Here is a 20621-nt window from a genome sequence, read left to right on the forward strand (position 1 = left end):
TCAAAATATTTTGACCATAAGTTGTAATAGTTTTTTCCCACTTTATGGCCGCTTCAATGACATATGGGCACGCGGCCACTTAAATTATTGTTTCTGTTGTTGTTACTTTGGCTGTAGGAAGAAAGAAAAAATACTTCCCCTTTTCTTGTCTCTTCTTCTGTCACTGCTCTATATTCCTTTTTTACTTCCACTTGTCATAGAGCGAAGGAAGAAGCCCCTTAAATACTTCTGCTTCTTCTGCTTGCCAAGGTTGTAGACAAAAGATCTTGCTGATAAAATATTTGCTAGATGTCATGGGCAGAGTTGCCATTGAGTGGAGATGTTCCAAGTTTTTTTTTTATTATTATTTTTACATTTAAAGAGGGATCTACTATTTTGGAACTATTTTTTTTATAATTTGTAAACGTTTTTTAGGGAAAATTCCTGATAATAAGATTCCTGAATACAACAATACTTCTTCGCAACTTTACCCTAGCCGAAACTTTTATGTTATCCTTGCCATATTGTCTTACATTTTAACGCACTTAACAATCATTAACCGCGAAACATAGCATCGGAATGTTTTGTACACTCTATCTTCCCCTATCCTCAAACACACTCTATTCATTGAAAAGAAAACAATTGTTTGTCTGTTGAAAATAACCTTTCATTCTATCAACTATCGGTCTGCATAGTCTAACATTGTCTAACTTCATCTGAATGGCTTGCTGGACGTATGCTGGTGCAGAATTTACAATTTCCAGTTATATATTACATGGAATTATCAGCATCTACTATTAATACACTGGGTTATGCAGGACAAACAAATTAAATCACAGAGACTCGTGTCCCAGCACTACTGAAACTCTTGCCTCAACAAAACTGAGACTTTTGTTTCAGCAACATTGATGCACCTATCAAAGCAACATTGTACTCAGCAATACTGAGCATCTTGTCTCAAAAACACTGAGACTCTTGTCTCAGCACCACTATGACTAGTCCAGAGATGAACAAGAAGAGCGCACGCCTTTAATTAAAATCACGATTCTGCATACAAATGCTCTCACCGTGTTCACCTCTGCTCTAGTCTCAGCAACACTGAGACTCTTGTCGAGGCATTACTCTTGTATCAGCATTACTGAGACTCTTGTATCAGTATTAACGAGACTCTTGTCTCAACAACACTGAGGCTCTTGTCTATGCATTACTGAGACTCTCATTCATTGGTGCTCATAAAAGTTGGTGTATTAGTAGTGGTCATATACTCTTTCCATTGCTAAACAATGACATCTCAAAAATAAAGAGAGAATACGTTTGGTTTGTTTACACTTTTAAGTATGAGGGCGAGCACCACTGCTCTCATTACTGAGACTCTTGTCTCAGCATCACTGAGTCTTTTGTCTCAGCATTACTGAGACTTTTGTCTAAGCTATACTGAGAGAGACTTTTTTCTCAGCTATAATGGGACATTCGTCTCAGCTTTACTGAGACTTTTGCCTCAGCTATACTGAGACTTTTGCATAAGGTATACATAGACTTTTGCTTCAGTTATACTGAGACTTTTGTCTCAGCTATACTGAGACTTTTGTTTCAGCTATACTCAGACTTTTGTCTTAGCTATACTGAGACTTTTGTCTCAGCATTACTGAGACTTTTCTCTCAGCATTACAAAGACTTTTATCTCAGCATTAGACTTTTACTGAGACTGAGACTTTTATCTAAGCATTACTGAGACTATTGTCTCAGCATTACTGAGACTTTTCTCCAAGCAGTGCTGAGACTTGTCTCTCGGCATAAATGAGACTCTTCTCTTAGCATTACTGAGACTTTTCTCTCAGATAAGCCACAGTTATACTGATACTTTTGCCTCAGATATATTGAGACTTTCGTTTTAGCTATACTAAGACTTTTCTCTCAGCATTACTGAGACTTTTGTCTCAGCATTACAGAGACTTTTGTCTCAGCAGCACTGAGACTTTTGCATCAGCATTACTGAGACTTTTGTCTCAGCATTACTGAGACTTTTGTCTCAGCAGTACTGAGACTTTTGCATCAGCATTACTGAGACTTTTGTCTCAGCATTACTGAGACTTTTGCATCAGCATTACTGAGACTTTTGTCTCAGCATTACTGAAACTTTTGTCTCAGCATTACTGAGACTCTTGTACCAGCATTAATGAGACTATTATCTCAGCGTTACTGAGGCTTCTGTCTCAGCATTAGTGAGACTTTTGTCCCAGCATTACTCAGACTTTTGTCTCAGCATTACTGTGACTCTTGTATCAGCATTAATGAGACTCTTGTCGCAGCATTGCTGAGACTCTTGTCGCAGCATTGCTGAGACTCTTGTCTCAGCATTAATGAGACTCTTGTGCCAGCACTACTTAGACTATTGTCTCAGCATTACTGAGACTTTTCTATCAATGTTACTGAGACTTTTCTCTTAGCACTACAGAGACTTTTCTCTCAGCAGCACGGAGACTTTTGCCTCAGCATTACTGAGACTCTACCCTTAGCAGTACTGAGACTTTTGCCTCAGCATTACTGAGACTTTTGTCTCAGCATTACTGAGACATTTCTCTCATCATTACTGAGACTTTTGTCTCAGCATTAATGAGACTTTCGTCTCAGCATTAATGAGACTTTTGTTCAGCATTACTGAGACTTCTGTCTCAGCATTACTGAAACTTCTGTCTCAGCATTACTGAGACTTCAGTCTCAGCATTACTGAGACTTTTGTCTGAGCATTACTGAGACTCTGCCCTTAGCAGTACTGAGACATTTCTCTCATCATTACTGAGACTTTTGTCTCAGCATTACTGAGACATTTCTCTCATCATTACTGAGACTTTTGTCTCAGCATTAATGAGACTTTTGTCTCAGCATTAATGAGACTTTGGTTCAGCATTACTGAGACTTTGGTTCAGCATTACTGAGACTTTCGTTCAGCATTACTGAAACTTTTGTCTCAGTTATACTGAGAGTTTTGTCTCATTTTCACTGAGAGTAATGTCTCATCATTCCTGTGGCTCTTGTTTCAGTTTTTCTTTTTGCATTACTGAGACTTTTCTCCTAGCATTACTGAGACTTTTGTCTCAGATATACTGGGATTTTTGTCTCAGCTATACTGACACTTTTGTCTGAGCTATACTGAGACTTTTGCCTCAGCATTACTGAAACTTTTGTCTCGGCATTACTGAGACTTTTGTCTCGGCATTACTGAGACTTTTATCTTAGCATTACTGAGACTTTTGTCTCAGAGTAGACACAGATATACTGAGACTTTTGCCTCAGATGTATTGAGACTTTCGTCTCAGCTATACTAAGACTTTTGTTTCAGCATTACTGAGACTTTTCTCTTCGCATTACAGAGACTTTTGTCTCAGCATTACTGAAACTTTTGTCTCAGCATTACTGAGACTTTTCTCTCGGCATTACTGAGACTTTTCTCTTAGCATTACTGAGACTTTTTTCTCAGCATTACTGAGACCTTTTTCTCAGCATTACTGAGACTTTTATCTCAGCGTTACTGAGACTTTTGTCTCAGCATTAATAAAACTTTTGTCTCAGCGTTACTGAGACTTTTCTCTCAGCATTACTGAGACTTTTATCTTAGCATTACTGAGGCGTTTGTCGCAGAATTACTGATACTTTTGTCTCAGCATTACTAAGACTTTTGTCTCAGCATTACTGAGACTTTTATCTCAGCATTACTGAGACTTGTGTATCAGCATTACTGAGACTTTTGTCTAATTTTTACTGAGAGTATTGTCTCATCATTCCTGTGGCTCTTGTTTCAGTTATACTGAGTTTTTTGCCTAAGCAAGACTTACCACTGCTTTCTCAGGAATAGTGATATTATTGTCAACAATACTATTCTCTCAACAGCTCAGTGTTACTGAAGTTCAAGTTTCAGCTATATTGAAGCTGTACTGAGAATTTGCCTCTGTTTTTAATTTTTTAACTATGATTATATCCTCTAAACCACTGTCTCCAATGACACTTGGAACATATGCGAGATAAATGTTTTGCGCCAACTCTCGCACTGCATTCTTGGGATCACTTGTTGTGTGACCACAACTCTAAGGAAGTGCAACGCAACAGTAGAAGAAACCTTTTGGGTTCTTCCACAGCAACAAAACAACACGAGTATTACGAGTATTGTTGTTGTTTGCTGCTGGTTGTCATTCGTTTCATTACATATCGTCGTCGTTGTTGCTGCTGCTCCGCACATATTTTCATTTTTCTGATTCTTGGAAAATTTTGTGAAAAACAACTTAACAACAAATGCAGCAACAACAACAACCACATTAACTGAATGTTGTGTGATGATCATGAAACAAAACAAAAAACAACAACAAAACAGAAAACTAAATACAAATCTTCAGTTGTTTTAGTTTCAATTTAAAGTGAGTTAACCGCCAGGCCAGTGAGTGAGTGAATGGTGGCAATGATGATGGCTGGTGGTGGTGAGGTGATATGCCCTATGATGGTTGGTTGTGTGGCAAGTCAGTCTCGCTGCTGCTGCCGTTTGCTGTTGCATTCCAAATGCCTTTTTTCATTCATTCTTTTGCCCGGCTAGCTGGCTGTTTGGTTGGTGAAGAAGAATCTTTTGCAACAAATAATTTTATTTTTATTTATTTTTTTATTTTATAAACCTTGTCCATGTAGGTGAATGAGGAGAGTGATGGCTGTGTGCGTGCATGTTTTAGTTTTTATTATTATTATTTGTTGATGTTGTTCTCCTTGTTGTTGCTGTTGTTCTTCTTGTTGTTGTTGCCTTCACATTAACTTGTTCTAATGGTGGAATGTTGTGTTGCATTAGTTTCGTTTTTTTTATCAAAATGAAAATGTTTTCTGTGGCATTTGTGGATTTGTGATTTACAACAAGGGAGTAACAGAACGAAATTCACAGGTAGCCATTACCGCCTAAAAAACATTTACCTTTTTGATTTTGATACGTTTTTGGTGGGTGTTGGAAAAACAAAGGAATGCCAAAAATTGTAAGTGGGGGTGGTTGGTTTGGAAAGAACAACAAATTGATTTCGTCGGTGGTCGGTCGCTTGGGTGGTTAATCGGAGAAGGAAGGTCTAGCACTGATCTGAAGTGCATAGTAAAAAATTTAATATTGGTAATAAAACTATGTTTTTATTAAATTACAAGAAAAATTGATAATTTTATTGTTTCATTCCACTTCATATCAATTCCCAGCTAGTTATTTTTCAAGGTGTAGAGCGAGCACAGCAGGTTCCATATCTTATTTCAAAAATTATAAAATTTTACAAATATGAAGCTCTTGTAGTCTCATTTAATTAGTTTCAAATTTTTATTGCCTGTTTCATTGTGGAAACTCGTGTACCTACCACAATCGCCTTCATGGGTGGTGATGGGCCAACCACTTGATGATATTGAACTCATGAAAAGCATCTTCTTTTGTTACATGGTGATGAAGGTTTAAGTGTTGCTTTTTTATATTTTTGTATGGCGAGCAATCAAGAGGGCATTCGGGAACTATTTTAAAACTTTAAAATCAAATCGCTGAAGTTTGTGATATGTTTACTGAAAAAATACCACTATCAGATTGCACACTCCCACGATTTAATAGTACGATAAAACTATAAACCTATACTTGCCACCTTTGTCTCAGCTATACTGAGACTTGTCTCAGCTATACTGAGACTTGTGTTTTAGCTATTTCGAGAATTTTGTCTCAGCTATTCCGAGACATTTGTCTCAACTATACTGAGACTTTTGTCTCAGCTATACGGAGACGTGTCTCAACTATACTGAGACTTTTGTCTCAGCTATACGGAGACGTGTCTCAGCTATACGGAGACGTGTCTCAGCTATACTGAGACTTGTCTCAACTATACTGAGATTTGTCTCAACTATACTGAGACTTGTCTGAGCTATACTGAGACTTTTGTCTCAGCTATACTGAGACTTGTCTGAGCTATACTGAGACTTGTCTCAGCTTTACTGAGACTTGTCTCACCTATACTGAGACTTTTCTCAGCTATACGGAGACGTGTCTCAGCTATACTGAGACTTTTGTCTCAGCTATACTGAGACTTTTGTCTCAGCTATACTGAGACTTTTGTCTCAGCTATACTGAGACTTTTGTCTCAGCTATACTGAGACTTTTGTCTCAGCTATACTGAGATTTTTGTCTCAGCTATACTGAGACTTTTGTCTCAACTATACTGAGACTTTTGTCTCAGCTATACTGAGACTTTTGTCTCAGCTATACTGAGACTTTTGTCTCAGCTATACTGAGACTTTTGTCTCAGCTATACAGAGACTTTTGTCTCAGCTATACTGAGACTTTTGTCTCAGCTATACTGAGACTTTTGTCTCAGCTATACTGAGACTTGTCTCAGCTATACTGAGACTTGTCTCAGCTATATTGAGACTTGTCTCAGCTATACTGATTACTGAGACTTTTGTCTCAGCTATACTGAGACTTTTATCTCAGCTATGCTGAGACTTTTGTCTCAGCTATACTGAGACTTTTGTCACAGAATTACTGAGATTTTTGTCTCAGCAACACTGAGACTTTTGTCTCAGCAACACTGAGACCTTTGTCTCAGCAACACTGAGACCTTTGTCTCAGCAACACTGAAACCTTTGACTCAGCATTACTGAGACTTTTTTCTCTGCATCACTGAGACTTTAACTCAACATTACTGAGACTTTGACTCAACATTACTGAGACTTTTGTTACAGAATTACTGAGACTTTTGTCTCAGAATTACTGAGACTTTTGTCTCAGAATTACTGAGACTTTTGTCTCAGCATTACTGAGACTTTTGTCTCAGCAACACTGTGGCCTTTGTCCCAACAACACTGAGACCTTTGACTCAGCATACACTGAGACTTTTGTCACAGAATTACTGAGACTTTTGTCTCAGCATTACTGAGACTTTTGTCTCAGAATTACTGAGACTTTTGTCGCAGCTATACTGAGACTTTTGTCTCATCATTACTGAAACTTTTGCCTCAGCTATACTGAGACTTTTGAATCAGCATTACTGAGATTTTTGTCTCAGCATTACTGAAACTTCTGTCTCAGCATTACTGAGACTTTTGCCTCAGCTATACTGAGACTTTTGTATCAACATTACTGAGATTTTTGTCTCAGCATTACTGAGACTTCTGACTCAGTATTACTGAGACTTTTGTCTCAGCATTACTGATACTTTTGTCTCAGCTATTACGAGACATTTGTCTCAGCTCTACTGACACTTTTTTCTCAGCAATATTGAGACTTTTATCTCAGCAATACTGAGACTTTTGTCTCAGCTATTCCGAGACATTTGTCTCAACTATACTGAGACTTTGGTCCCAGCAATATTGAAACTCTTATCTCAGCAATGCTGCGACTTTTGTCTCAGCTATACTGAGACATTCGTCTCAGCTATACTGAGACTCTTATCTCAGCAATACTGAGACTTTTGTCTCAGCTATACTGAGATTTTTCTTTCAAATAATGCTCTGGTTTTTTCATCATCCCTGCACATTGCTTTCTATATGACTGTTAAAAATTTCCTATATGCATTCTCATTCCAATCTCTGTATTGGAATTTTCCAACTCTCTTTGATTTCCCGGCAAAATAACATATGGGGGGAGCTCTTAAAGTACTTGTGAAAATAATTATTATAGTTTTTAGTGGAAATCACGAAACACATGTTGTCATTCTCTCATTAGGCTCTCTTTCCCTTTTTTCACAATAATATTTGATCATTAAAACTCCTACGTTAAACTAAGGGGTGGCTTCCATCCTTCTCTTTTGGTTAGGATCTTACTCCGACCATTACCAACTACCTAGCACAAAAAACATCACTTCCACTTAAATGAAATAGGGCGTGAAGTATTGAAAATTTGTAACTACTTGTTTCAGAATGGACGGAGGGACGGACGGACAATGAATTGGACGGTTTATGGCGGTGCATAAAGCGGACAAGTGGTCAATTTGACAAAGGCTAGACGACATACATCATTGCTGATGGAACACAGCGTACGAACAATGGGCAACATATGTTCCGTTCCCTTGGGTTTTTTTTCTCTCTACAACACGTTTTTCTTCAGATAGGGAAATTAACACAAATGCAGTTAGTCGTCTACCTACAGGTGGTGTTGGTGGTGTGAAGTTGAAAACTCCTCTCGTTTTTGCTGGTGCTGCTGCTGTTTTTGAATTCCCTTACATTGAGTGTGTAAATAGCCACCAATTTCATCAATCCTGCTGATGCATTGATGAGCTGCGCTGCTGCAAGGGCGCGCGCATTGGGAAAAGAAATCTTGTTAATCTATTTCTTGTTAAAACTATGACGAAATCCATTAAGAGGAAGGAAACAAGAGGTAACAAGAAAATGGTTCCGATTTTTACACATAATCCCAAATTTACAATTTTTCACCTTCATCTAACAAATGACACCTGAGAGAGAAACTTGTTTCCTTCCTCTTTTAAAGAAAAAAAAAACGACAAAGAAGAAAAACAAATCCACACAATTTTGGGATATGTTCAAGGGATAAATGGGACAGACAAACGGATAGACAGAGCGACAGACACAGATATGGATATAAGACCAAAAACAAATATCATCATTATGAAAATGAAACAACTAATGCTGATGAATAGGTAGGCAAACCTCAGCTACTTATCTGCTCATTTGTGGATGTGAAAGACACCAGCAAAGGAAAGAAATTAACATTTCCGTAAATGAAAACAACAACACAAGCCCTAAAATCACAATGAAAGAAACTTGTTTTCTTAATCTCCCTTCTTCACTCAGTGTTACAACAAACCTTCACATGACGATCATCAGTGCCGCTCCTCTAGAGACTTCTTGATGTTACCATAAACCTTTCGCTCCCGCATATAAAAGAAAATAGTCATTGACAACAACACAACAATAATAAGCTACATACATATTTGTATGTCTGGAGTTTGTTGGAAAAATCCTGATTAAGTGAATTATTTTGTCCAGACATGTATGCTGACAAAAACTTAGATGAATGGATTTATGAGGCTGTTTGGAACACTAGATTCACTGTCAAGAAGTTTTTACAACGGAAATATTTTTTATAGGTAAGTATCAGAAATTTTGAAGACAATGTTTTCTCTATAGAAGGTGTTACCTGAAATCGGATTTTTCCAAAAAAAATAAAAGGGATAGGCTCCTGTAGACTAAATTTTATAGAACAAAATTGTCTATTCCAAAATACTAATTTTTTTCTTGCATGAGTTTTCCCAGCAGTATATTCCTATTTCAAATATCAAATTCCTTTCCCAAATTGCTTGTTGTTGCTCTTGCAATCGAAAATGTTCGTCAGACAAGTTGGTTACCTTCCCTACTCCGCCCTCCTCTACTCTTGTTATTGTTATTAGATTCGCTCGGTTGCATTTAGTACCTGTTAGAAAATATTCATTACCAACTTGTTAAGGTCTGTCAATAAATTTGTAAGAAAATTACCAACTATAGTTGCTGTAACAACAACAATGTTGTGAATGACGAAGGAGGAAAACAGCAGCTGGGCTCTTTGTTTAAAACCCAAAATGATAAGACGAAGCCGTTGTAAGTAAGCGGCGAGGGAGAGAGTATAACAAGTATTATTGGCTAATTGCAATTTAATGAACGTCGTCGTTCTTCGTCTCTCCTTTCTAATTTGTTATTCCAAGAAGAGGATATTTTTTTTAAAAGAGTAGATCTTTTTTCAGCGGGATTTTGGGTAAATGTTTCTTGGGAAGCGTTATTCTACAATCGCTACACATGTGGCGCTCAATGCTGTTTTCCATTAAAAACTTTTTCCACCAATTCAATAATTTAAAACCAATTTTATTTTTACTCAATGATATGGCCGCTGGTCCTTTTACCCTTGATTCCGTAAGGTGTGCCGCACATAACTGTTGATCTTATAGAGAAACCGAACTTTCTTTCAATGAAATATTGCGAATTAAAATGAAATAATTAGTTTTCTTTTTGTTACGAAAGTATCAATGTCCGCAGTTTATGGGAACCACTGGTAATTCGGTCAGAAAATGTAGCTAAAAGCCTCAAAATACCTTAAATCGGGAGGTACCGTTATATGGGACCTATACCAAAACGTGGACCTATCTTAAACATGTTTGGTGCAGAAGTTTTTTGATCTCTTGAAACTTCAAGTGTCAATTTGGGAGGAAAATGTAGCTAAAATCCTCAAAATCTAAAATCAAAGTCATTTCCCTTCCTATTTTCGTTGCCGTTAAAAAATTACCCGTCTTCTTCACCTATTACCGCCGTACTTTTCTGATCCAAGGAAAAGCTGATTGGCAAGGGTTCAGAGAATTTACCAACAACCGCTTCAAGAGCTGTCCACTCACTCAGATCCTTGGGTAGCTTAGAGAATTTTCCGGAACATCATCACAGCTGCAGCCGTCGAATACCCGAAATTAGACCAAATTTTGCAGCCGAGACGACGGTACTAGCCCAAGAGTGTGATGAGCTTCGTCGTACGAACTCTGAAGACCCAGGAGATAGAGAACATACTTTTGAAGTCCAGCGGATAGTAGTCGACCAAAAGCGGAAAAAGTAGCTAGACCAGCTGATGCTATGTAATATTGGTGCAGGTTTAAGTGAATTGTGGGTAACGGTTAAATTACTCTCGAGTCCGGGGTAGGACGATGGAAGAAGGAGAACTTCTTGATATAAAGAGAGAGGGGACCAAAGGTACAAACGAGAACCTCTAAATCAAGGAGCCTATCAGACATTTACACTTATGCAGTAACGCAGGGAGGCAGTCCAAATATACAGTGTGAATACCGTACTCGGACACCCCTCCATCTATGGTAACAGAAGAACGACAGCGGCGAAGGCAAACACGAGTGATTTTAGCCCAGTTACGTTTCGGACAATGCAGCCGCCTCAATTCGTATTGGCCGGATTGATGACACGAAAATTGAACCTGTGCATCAGCCCAACACAACAAGATGTCGTTACAGCAGTAATTGCTTGGGCGGTGAGTATCCCCAGACACCTCAGAAAAGATCTTCATGATTTTTAGAGAAGTACAAGCAAAAACCTCTAGATTAACGAGCTTAGTAGGCAGGCCTGAATAGCATTCAATCTGATGCAGTTTCGCTTGCAGTACAAAGGTACAGTGTGAATGCCGTAGTCTGAAGCCGCACCAGAAGAACGACAACAGTAAAGGCAAACACTAATGTTTTTAGCCAAGCTAAGTTCCGAACAATACAACTGCCTCAATTCGTATTGGAATTGATGGCACGTCGACATGCCACACATGTGGATTGGGACCGCAAGACACGCTACCCTTGTTTAACTGCCCAGGTAAATCCCACTCACCTATTTCCTGATTTTTTGTGGACGCTGGCAGTCCAGGTTGCAGAGAATGTTTTAATCTGGACACAGAGGAACCGGAACCAGACAACTACAAAAGATATACGAAATAACATATTTCCGTTACTACAACAACAACAACAACTTAGCAATGAGTAATATAAGTGGTCTTGCCTTACAAACTTTTAAAGAAATAACCCATTGTTTTTATACCCTCAGCCTTTAGGCCAGCCAAGAGAGATATAAAGGGTGCTTCTAAAGATCGTTTCCGAAAGAAAGGGTGCTTCTTTCTACAGACACTTTCCGAAAGGATGGGTGCTTCTAAAGATACTTCCCGAAATAAAGGTTGTTTCTAAAGACCCTTTCCGAAAGAAAGGGTGCTTCTAAAGACCCTTTCTGAAATAAAGGATGCTTCTCAAGACCTTTTTCGAAAGAAAATGTACTTCTAAGACCCTTTCCGAAATAAAGGGTGCTCCTAAAGACGCTTTCCGAAACAAAAGATGCTCCTAAAGACCCTTTCTGAAAGAAAGGGTGCTTCTAAAGACCCTTTCCGAAATAAAGGGTGCTTCTCAAGGCCCTTTCCGAAGGAAACTGTGCTTCTAAGACCCTTTCCGAAATAGAGGGTGCTTCTAAAGACCCTTTCCGAAATAAAGGGTGCTCCTAAAGACCCTTTCTGAAAGAAAGAGTGCTTCTAAAGACCCTTTCCGAAATAAAGGTTGCTCCTAAAGACCCTTTCTGAAAGAAAGAGTGCTTCTAAAGACCCATTCCGAAAAAGGGCGCTTTTAAATACCCTTTCTGAAAGAAAGTGTGCTTCTAAATACCCTCTCCGAAAGAAAGGGTGCTTCTAACGACCATTGCTAAAAGAAAGGGTGCTTCTAAAGACCCTTGCTAAAAGAAAGGGTGCTTCTAAAGACCCTTGCTAAAAGAAAGGGTGCTTCTAAAGACCCTTGCTAAAAGGAAGGTTGCTTTTAAATACCCTTTCTGAAAGAAAGTGTGCTTCTAAATACCCTCACCGAAAGAAAGGGTGCTTCAAAAGACCCTTGCTAAAAGGAAGGATGCTTTTAAATACCCTTTCTAAAAGGAAGGGGTGCTTTTAAATACGCTTTCTGAATGAAATTGTGCTTCTAAATACCCTCTCAGACAGAAAGGGTGCTTCTAAAGACCCCTGCTAAAAGAAAGGGTGCTTCTAAAGACTCTTGCTAAAAAAAGGTGCTTCTAAAGACCCTTTCCGAAACAAAGGGTGCTTCTAAAGACCCTTTCCGAAAAAAGGGTGCTTCTAAAGACCCTTGCTAAAAGAAAGGGTGCTTCTAAAGACGCTTTCCGAATAAAGGGTGCTCCTAAAGACCCTTGCTAAAAGAAAGGGTGCTTCTAAAGAACCTTGCTAAAAGAAAGGGTGCTTCTAAAGACCCTTGCTAAAAGAAAGGGTGCTTCTAAAGACCCATGCTAAAAGAAACGGTGCTTCTAAAGACCCTTGCTAAAAGAAAGGGTGCTTCTAAAGACCATTGCTAAAAGAAAGGGTGCTTCTTAAGACCCTTGCTAAAAGAAAGGGTGCTTTTTAAGACCCTTGCTAAAAGAAAGGGTGCTTCTTAAGACCCTTGCTAAAAGAAAGGGTGCTTCCAAAGACCCTTGCTAAAAGAAAGGGTGCTTCTAAAGAGCCTTGCTAAAAGAAAGGGTGCTTCTAAAGAGCCTTGCTAAAAGAAATGGTGCTTCTCTAGACCCTTGCTAAAAGAAATGGTGCTTCTCTAGACCCTTGCTGAAAGAAGGGCTGCTTCTAAAGGCCCTTGCTAAAAGAAAGGGTGCTTCTAAAGACCCTTGCTAAAAGAAAGGGTGCTTCTAATGAGCCTTGCTAAAAGAAAGGGTGCTTCTTAAGGCCATCTCTAAAATAAATGGTGCTTTTTAAGGCCCTCTCTAAAAGAAATGGTGCTTCTCTGGACCCTTGCTGAAAGAAGGGGTGCTTCTATAGACCTTTTTCTGAAAGAAAGAGTGCTTCTATAGACCATTTCTGAAAGAAATGCTGCGTCTTAGCCCCTTTTCGGAAGAAATTCTGCTTCTATAGACCCTATACGAACGATCATATTTGTGTTACTACAACAACAACTTTGTAATGAGTAATACAAGTGGTCTTGCCTCGTAAAATTTTAAAGAAATAACCCGCTATTTTGCAAACTATTGTTAATGCAGAAGTCTGCTTGTTTTAATTACTTTGTAAGGGGTTAATTGACTCCCAAATTATTTTCTGGATAGTTGCATTGTTGCAATGGATCCAAACCATATTAATGTAATACCACATCTAAGGACCATTGTAAGGGATATAATTTATGGTTAGCGATTTACATCATAACTATCATATTCTCAGGGTTTTAAACCCATTCCATACTCACCAAGGTATTCATTTTCACTATAACAATTTACTAACCTGTAAATAGAAGAAAAAAATATTAAATTAGAAAAAAATCTGGGCAATTTTGTGTTGCTATGCTAGGTTATTAAAACTAAAGCGGGATTTTCTAGCGCATTTTAACGCTAAATTATGAATGAAAAGTATGAATAAAAGATGACAACACTATTGCTATTGGTAGGACTTTACTGCTTAAGTCATTTCTGGTAAAAGACAAAAAGGAAAAGGGCAACCTAGTTCGAATTTGTCACGGCCGTTTTTTATTCTTTAAGAGTCTTCCAAAGCCAATATTTCTTGAACAAAGGCCTCAAATATTTCTAATTATTTCAGAGATTTTGTTTCTTTTTTCTGAAATGTCAGGATCATTTATTCCTTTATTGTTATTATTTACGGATTTTACAGTGTATTCTTTTTCGAAATAAGTTATGTGAAGAATAAAAGCAAAATAAAATTCTAAGGCCGAGAGAGTAATTTTTCTTTAAGGGAGCAGAAAATTGACTTTACGCATTAAAAATAGTTAGGTTGTGTAATAATGATGTCTTGCCTAAGCAACCATATCGATGATCGAAGGACCATTTACAATTGATCAAGAAAACAATGTTGAATCGGAGCATTATCTCGAGCTCAGTGGTCCTTTTTGACAAAAGAATCTATTCTAACAAATATGGTCCTTCGACCTTTATATTCTTATTTTTCCCTTACATCATTTCTTCTTCTTGTTCAAAACCAATTAGAAAGTCGACTCTTAAATTCTTGTTTAAAAAATAACTGTTAATTTCAATGTTTTTATTTTAAAAATTCTTTTTCAAATGTCGATAATGGTGATGATGCTGATTTGATCATTTCTATTTGTATCGGAATTACGGCAATCGTCAGCAATTTATTTGAAAATTAACAAGAATAACAAATAGACAAGCTGACAGGCGGACAGACAGAGAGACAGTCATGGCAACAAAATATCAATAATAAATGCGTGTTAAAACAACAATACAAAACAAAACGGGTAGTTAAAAAGCTATAAGTAGATCTCAGAGCAAAGCTTGGTTTTGAGGAAAAAAATTGGCAGCATTAACAACAACAGCATCACTAAGCGACAACAACTTTCAGCCATATGCCATTCAACAATAATGCCCACCACACAGATGACGACAATAATCATGACCATGATGCTGCTTAGGAGGATACCTTCTATGGTATCTTAAGCATCTCTCACAACAAAACCACGATATGAAAGAATTTCTTCCCATCAACAGCAGGAATGAGACCAAACGGCTGTGGCTGGCTGGCTATCTTCAACAGATAATCACAGACATATAAGTTACCTGATGTTTTTTTTCTTGTTGTTCTTTCGAATTGGATGGATGATGTCTGGACGACAATGAGACGAGACTTGTTTCTCATTTTGTTTAACTCTTTTATGTGTATCACATTATATTCTGGGATTCTTGAGCCTTCTTGCAAGAAGAAGAAGAAGACAAAGCTTAGTATGTTGCAGTGTTGTTACTTTATCGGCTAGCATTAGTGAGCAGAAATATGTCTGAGCCAAGCAAACAAAACACATCGGACAGACACATGGGGAAGTAAGTTATAATAATAAGCAGACGAAGTTGTAGTTGAAGAAGACACAAAAACGCCCAGATTGTTGTTTATACTACGATTTTTTTCAACTTCGTTCTTTTGTTGGCGTTTGCTGCTGCCAGAATCAATCTGATGGTGGTGTTGGTGTGGTCTAAAGCTTCGATAACTACTTTTGCTGCTGCTGCACCTATTCTTCTTCACTTGGCTTAGCCATGTTTTTTGTTTTTGTATTTCTTTCTTCGGCAACAAACAACAACATCATCATCATCGAACATGCAACGAATATCATCAACCATAAAGTCAATGATTACTAAACACCACACATATCCATCCCATCCGTAAGTATGTTGTCGGTATTCTTTGTCTCTCTATTGGTCGGTCTATAGAACAATAAGCAATGGTCAGAAGAAGTCTTTGAAAAAATGTTAGTCTTAATTCAAGTTTAAATCCATTTCCCACCTCTCAAACTCCTCTTGTTTGCTCTCACCTTTGCTGTCTACTGTTCTAAACTACAACAACAACATCAGTAATAATAGTTTTAATAATAACTGAAGCGTTTAAATTACAAAGAATAACCAAACAATTGCTAATACCTCTTGGTGAGTAAAGTTGCAAAAAAATGGAATAAAAATGGTCCTTCAAGTCGCAAGCAAGGCGTGGATATTTTAAAGAATTTTCAAACCACCTTTACCCAAGGCATGGATATTTTAAAGAATTTTTCAAACCACTTTTGCAACCAAGGCCGGGAATATTTTAAAGAATTTTTCAAACCATCTTTGCCCAACCAAGGCCGGGGATATTTTAAAGAATTTTCAAACCACCTTTGCCCAACCAAGGCGTGAATATTTTACAGAATTTTTCAAACAACCTTTGCCCAACCAAGGCGTGAATATTTTACAGAATTTTTCAAACAACCTTTGCCCCACCAAGGCCGGGGATATTTTAAAGAAATTTTCAAACCACCTTTGCCCAACCAAGGCCGGGGATATTTTAAAGAATTTTCAAACCACCTTTGCCCAATCAAGGCGTGGTTATTTTAAAAAAAAATTCAAACCACCTTTGCCCAACCAGAAAGGGTCTATAGAAGCACCCTTTCTTTGAGAAAGGGTCTATAGAAGCAACCTTTCGTTGAGAAAGGGTCTATAGAAGCAACCTTTCTTTGAGAAAGGGTCTATAGAAGCAACCTTTCTTTGAGAAAGGGTCTATAGAAGCAACCTTTCTTGGAGAAAGGGTCTATAGAAGCAACCTTTTTTTGAGAAAGAGTCTATAGAAGCAACCTTTCTTTGAGAAAGGGTCTATAGAAGCAACCTTTCTTTGAGAAAGGGTCTATAGAAGCACCATTTCTTTTAGAAAGGGTCTATAGAAGCACCATTTCTTTTAGAAAGGGTCTATAGAAGCACCATTTCTTTTAGAAAGGGTCTATAGAAGCACCCTTTCTTTTAGAAAGGGTCTATAGAAGCACCCTTTCTTTTAGAAAGGGTCTATAGAAGCACCCTTTCTTTTAGAAAGGGTCTATAGAAGCACCCTTTCTTTGAGAAAGGGTCTATAGAAGCAACCTTTCGTTGAGAAAGGGTCTATAGAAGCAACCTTTCGTTGAGAAAGGGTCTATAGAAGCACCCTTTCTTTGAGAAAGGGTCTATAGAAGCAACCTTTCTTGGAGAAAGGGTCTATAGAAGCACCCTTTCTTTGAGAAAGGGTCTATAGAAGCACCCTTTCTTTTAGAAAGGGTCTATAGAAGCACCCTTTCTTTCACAAAGGGTCTATAGAAGCACCCATTCTTTCAGAAAGGGGCTATAGAAGCACCCATACTTTCAGAAAGGGTCTATAAAAGCACCCTTTCTTTCACAAAGGGTCTATAGAAGCACCCATTCTTTCAGAAAGGGTCTATAGAAGCACCCATTCTTTCAGAAAGGGTCTATAAAAGCACCCTTTCTTTCAGAAAGGGTCTATAAAAGCACCCTTTCTTTCAGAAAGGGTCTATAAAGCACCCTTTCTTTCAAAAAGGGTCTATAAAAGCACCCTTTCTTTCAGAAAGGGTCTATAAAGCACCCTTTCTTTCAAAAAGGGTCTATAAAAGCACCCTTTCTTTCAGAAAGGGTCTATAGAAGCACCCTTTTTTGAGAAAGCTTCTATAGAAGCACCTTTTCTTTGAGAAAGGGTTTATATAAGCACCTTTTCTGTGAGAAAGGGTATATAGAAGCACCCTTTTTGCAGAAAGGGTCTATAGAAGCACACTTTCTTTCAGAAAGGGTCTATAGAAGCACCCTTTCTTTCAGAAAGGTCTATAGAAGCACACATACTTTCAGAAAGGGTCTATAGAAGCACCCATTCTTTCAGAAAGGGTCTATAGAAGCACCCATTCTTTCAGAAAGGGTCTATAGAAGCACCCATTCTTTCAGAAAGGATCTATAGAAGCACTCTTTCTTTCAGAAAGGGTCTAATAGAAGCACCTTTTCTTTGAGAAAGGGTTTATATAAGCACCTTTTCTTTCAGAAATAGTCTATAGAAGCACCATTTTTTCAGAAGAGTCTTTCAGAAAGACTCTATAGATGCAACCTTTATTCCAGAAAGGGCCTATAGATGCACCCTTTATTCCAGAAAGGGTTTATAGAAGCACCCTTTATTCCAGAAAGGGTTTATAGAAGGACCCTTTCCTTCAGATTCCTTCCTTCTAATATTCTTTCTTTCAGAAGCACCCTTTCTTCGGAAAGGATCTATAGAAACACACTTTCTTTGAGAAACGATCTATAAAAGCATCTTTTCTTTCCGAAAAAATATTCCTTCTCTGTCACCTAAGTAAGAAAAGTGAATCAGTTGGCCCCCAGTAAGGTGTTATTGTGTCTATGCTGACCCAGCCAATCAAAGCTGACACTTTGTTTCTGTCTCTAACAAACTAAATCAGGTTAAAAGCCTATTAACCTCTCTCAGAGCAATTAATTTGTTTAAAATATTCCGAGTAAATTGACTCCTAAACATGACCAATTTAAGATACATTTCCCATTCACTTCAGTCACTCCCCTCAAACACTTCAAAAGACACAAATCGGAAATTGTCATAACAGCACTTTTCACAATTTAAATTTTTTCTGTTATTTTTAAAATTGGCCCAAAAATGTTAATTTTAGGTCAACTAACTTTTGTTACGTGGAAGACATGGAAATTGAGATGTACAATAAGCGAACAAAAAAAACAAAGATCTGTTTGATGGAAATAAGATTATGATATCGTGTCGTGTCACATCATGTCATATTGTGGGGTAAAATTTCCACGGTCGCCAGCAAGCAAGCAACAACTGCTACAGACAGCGAGAATGGCTGCTGTTGATACCTATTTTATGGTCCGAAATATAACAATAAAAAACGAAGACGTCCAATAAATGTCAAATGATATTAAAGCACACCATAAATTGTTTCCAAAAAAGAATCGACAAGAAAAAGAAGGGGGCCAGCCGCCAGGTACTCTTCGGCTTCTTAGGGCTGAGGAAAGAAAACAAAACCTGAGAAAGAAGGGGAATCATTGCCATCATCATCGTCGTCGTCATCATATCACACGACAAATAAATATGAGAACTAAAACATTTCATTCGTTTTTTGTGAAATTAAAAGTTGAATGAAAGGTTAAATGATATGGAAACGGAGAATCACCACAATAAAGAGGTGAGGTGAGCAAAGGTGAGACGCTGCTGCCTTCATTCAATTTGGTGGTGGTTGGATGGCCACAAAAATAAAATCATAAACAACATTTAAATGCAAGACCTAGAATGTCAAACCATCAAAGGGTTGGGGAAAACGCACACATGGATGGGGGGAAAACGAGACAAATGAATAAAAATGAATGAATTATAAACAACACCTGCCTGATTTTTAACCCTTTGCTGCTGCTGCCCCCACCATTTAAAAATTAATCCATGCCACTTATTGTTGTTTTTGGCTGACTCAAAAAATGTGAGGAGAAGGAAAACCTTTAATGGAAGTAGGAACTTAAGACTCTTACCTCTGCTAGCGTGTGTGTGTGTGTCACCACTTAATGTCACATAAAATTACGATTACAACCAAAGTTTAAGTACTGCTCCTCAGGCAATGAAGGGTCAATCAAAAAGAAAAAACTGCAAGAAAATAAGTTCTGGTGGTTGTTTGCAAAACTTTCGAGAACAAAATTGTTTTAAGCAATAGTATCCGCAATTTAAATCGTACAATAAAGACCTACAGTGGTTAGGTGAGGTCCAAAAACAAGCATCACACCTTGGTTAGGCAAAGGTGGCTTGAAAAATTCTTTCAAATATCCCCGGCCTTGTTTAAGCAAAGGTGGCTTGAAAAATTCTTTCAAATATCCCCGGCCTTGTTTAAGCAAAGGTGGCTTGAAAAATTCTTTCAAATATCCCCGGCCTTGTTTAAGCAAAGGTGGCTTGAAAAATTCTTTCAAATATCCCCGGCCTTGTTTAAGCAAAGGTGGCTTGAAAAATTCTTTCAAATATCCCCGGCCTTGTTTAAGCAAAGGTGGCTTGAAAAATTCTTTCAAATATCCCCGGCCTTGTTTAAGCAAAGGTGGCTTGAAAAATTCTTTCAAATATCCCCGGCCTTGTTTAAGCAAAAGTGGCTTGAAAAATTCGTTAAAATATCCACGCCTTGTTTAAGCAAAGGTGGCTTGAAAAATTCTTTAAAATATCCACGCCTTGTTTAAGCAAAGGTGGCTTGAAAAATTCTTTAAAATATCCACGCATTGGTTAAGCGAAGGTGGCTTGAAAAATTCCTTAAAATATCCACGCCTTGTTTAGGCAAAGGTGGATTGAAAATTTCTTTAAAATATCCACGCCTTGGTTGGGCAAAGATGCCTTAATTTTTTTTTTGCTTCGAAGGACCAAATAAGTTACGAATTAAAGGGAAGCCTTAACTGATCGAAGGATCATTTTTTTACTCATATGTAAATAATATATTAAAAGACCAATAAAAGTCATTTCGTCTCCGTAATCTTAGAATCTGATTTTAAACCTACACCTGAAACCACTGTCCTTGGCTTCCCTCAATATGTTTGGGGTTAAATTGTAGAGAACTTTTTTTTCTGTTGCAAATTTCAATTTCGTTCTGTATTGCTTTATTTTTTATCAGATGCAGACACATCAACCACAAAATTGAAAAAGAAGTTCTTCAATCTACACACCACACTATCGTCCGCACTGCTTGATATAAGCGGTAAAGCCACATAAATTTCGGAAAGCGTGTTTTATAGCTGTTAGGATTAAACGCTCTTTTGTTCCATTCCCTTAAGAATAAATGCATACTTTATGCAGTAGTTATACCTTCTTCTTCTTCTTCTTCTCACCACACACAAGTTAT

At 37.8% G+C, this 20621-nt stretch overlaps 1 protein-coding gene across 7 annotated transcripts in view; it reads right to left on the minus strand.

Moving 5' to 3' along the window:
* The window catches only part of S (EGF receptor activation regulator Star), a 176029-nt gene that overhangs the window by 76193 nt on the left and 79215 nt on the right, over nt 1–20621 (minus strand). For 2 of the 7 annotated variants that reach the window (XM_073971327.1, XM_073971326.1), the window contains one exon: nt 13695–13729. The exons of the other annotated variants lie outside the window; for them this stretch is intronic. The gene's annotated coding sequence lies outside the window, so the exon portion shown is untranslated. The remainder of the gene's footprint in view (nt 1–13694; nt 13730–20621) is intronic. 7 annotated transcript variants of the gene reach the window in all.

Source organism: Musca autumnalis, unplaced genomic scaffold (assembly GCF_047663935.1).
Source record: "Musca autumnalis isolate F117 unplaced genomic scaffold, ASM4766393v1 scaffold_2, whole genome shotgun sequence".
Classification (NCBI taxonomy): Eukaryota; Metazoa; Arthropoda; class Insecta; order Diptera; family Muscidae; genus Musca; species Musca autumnalis.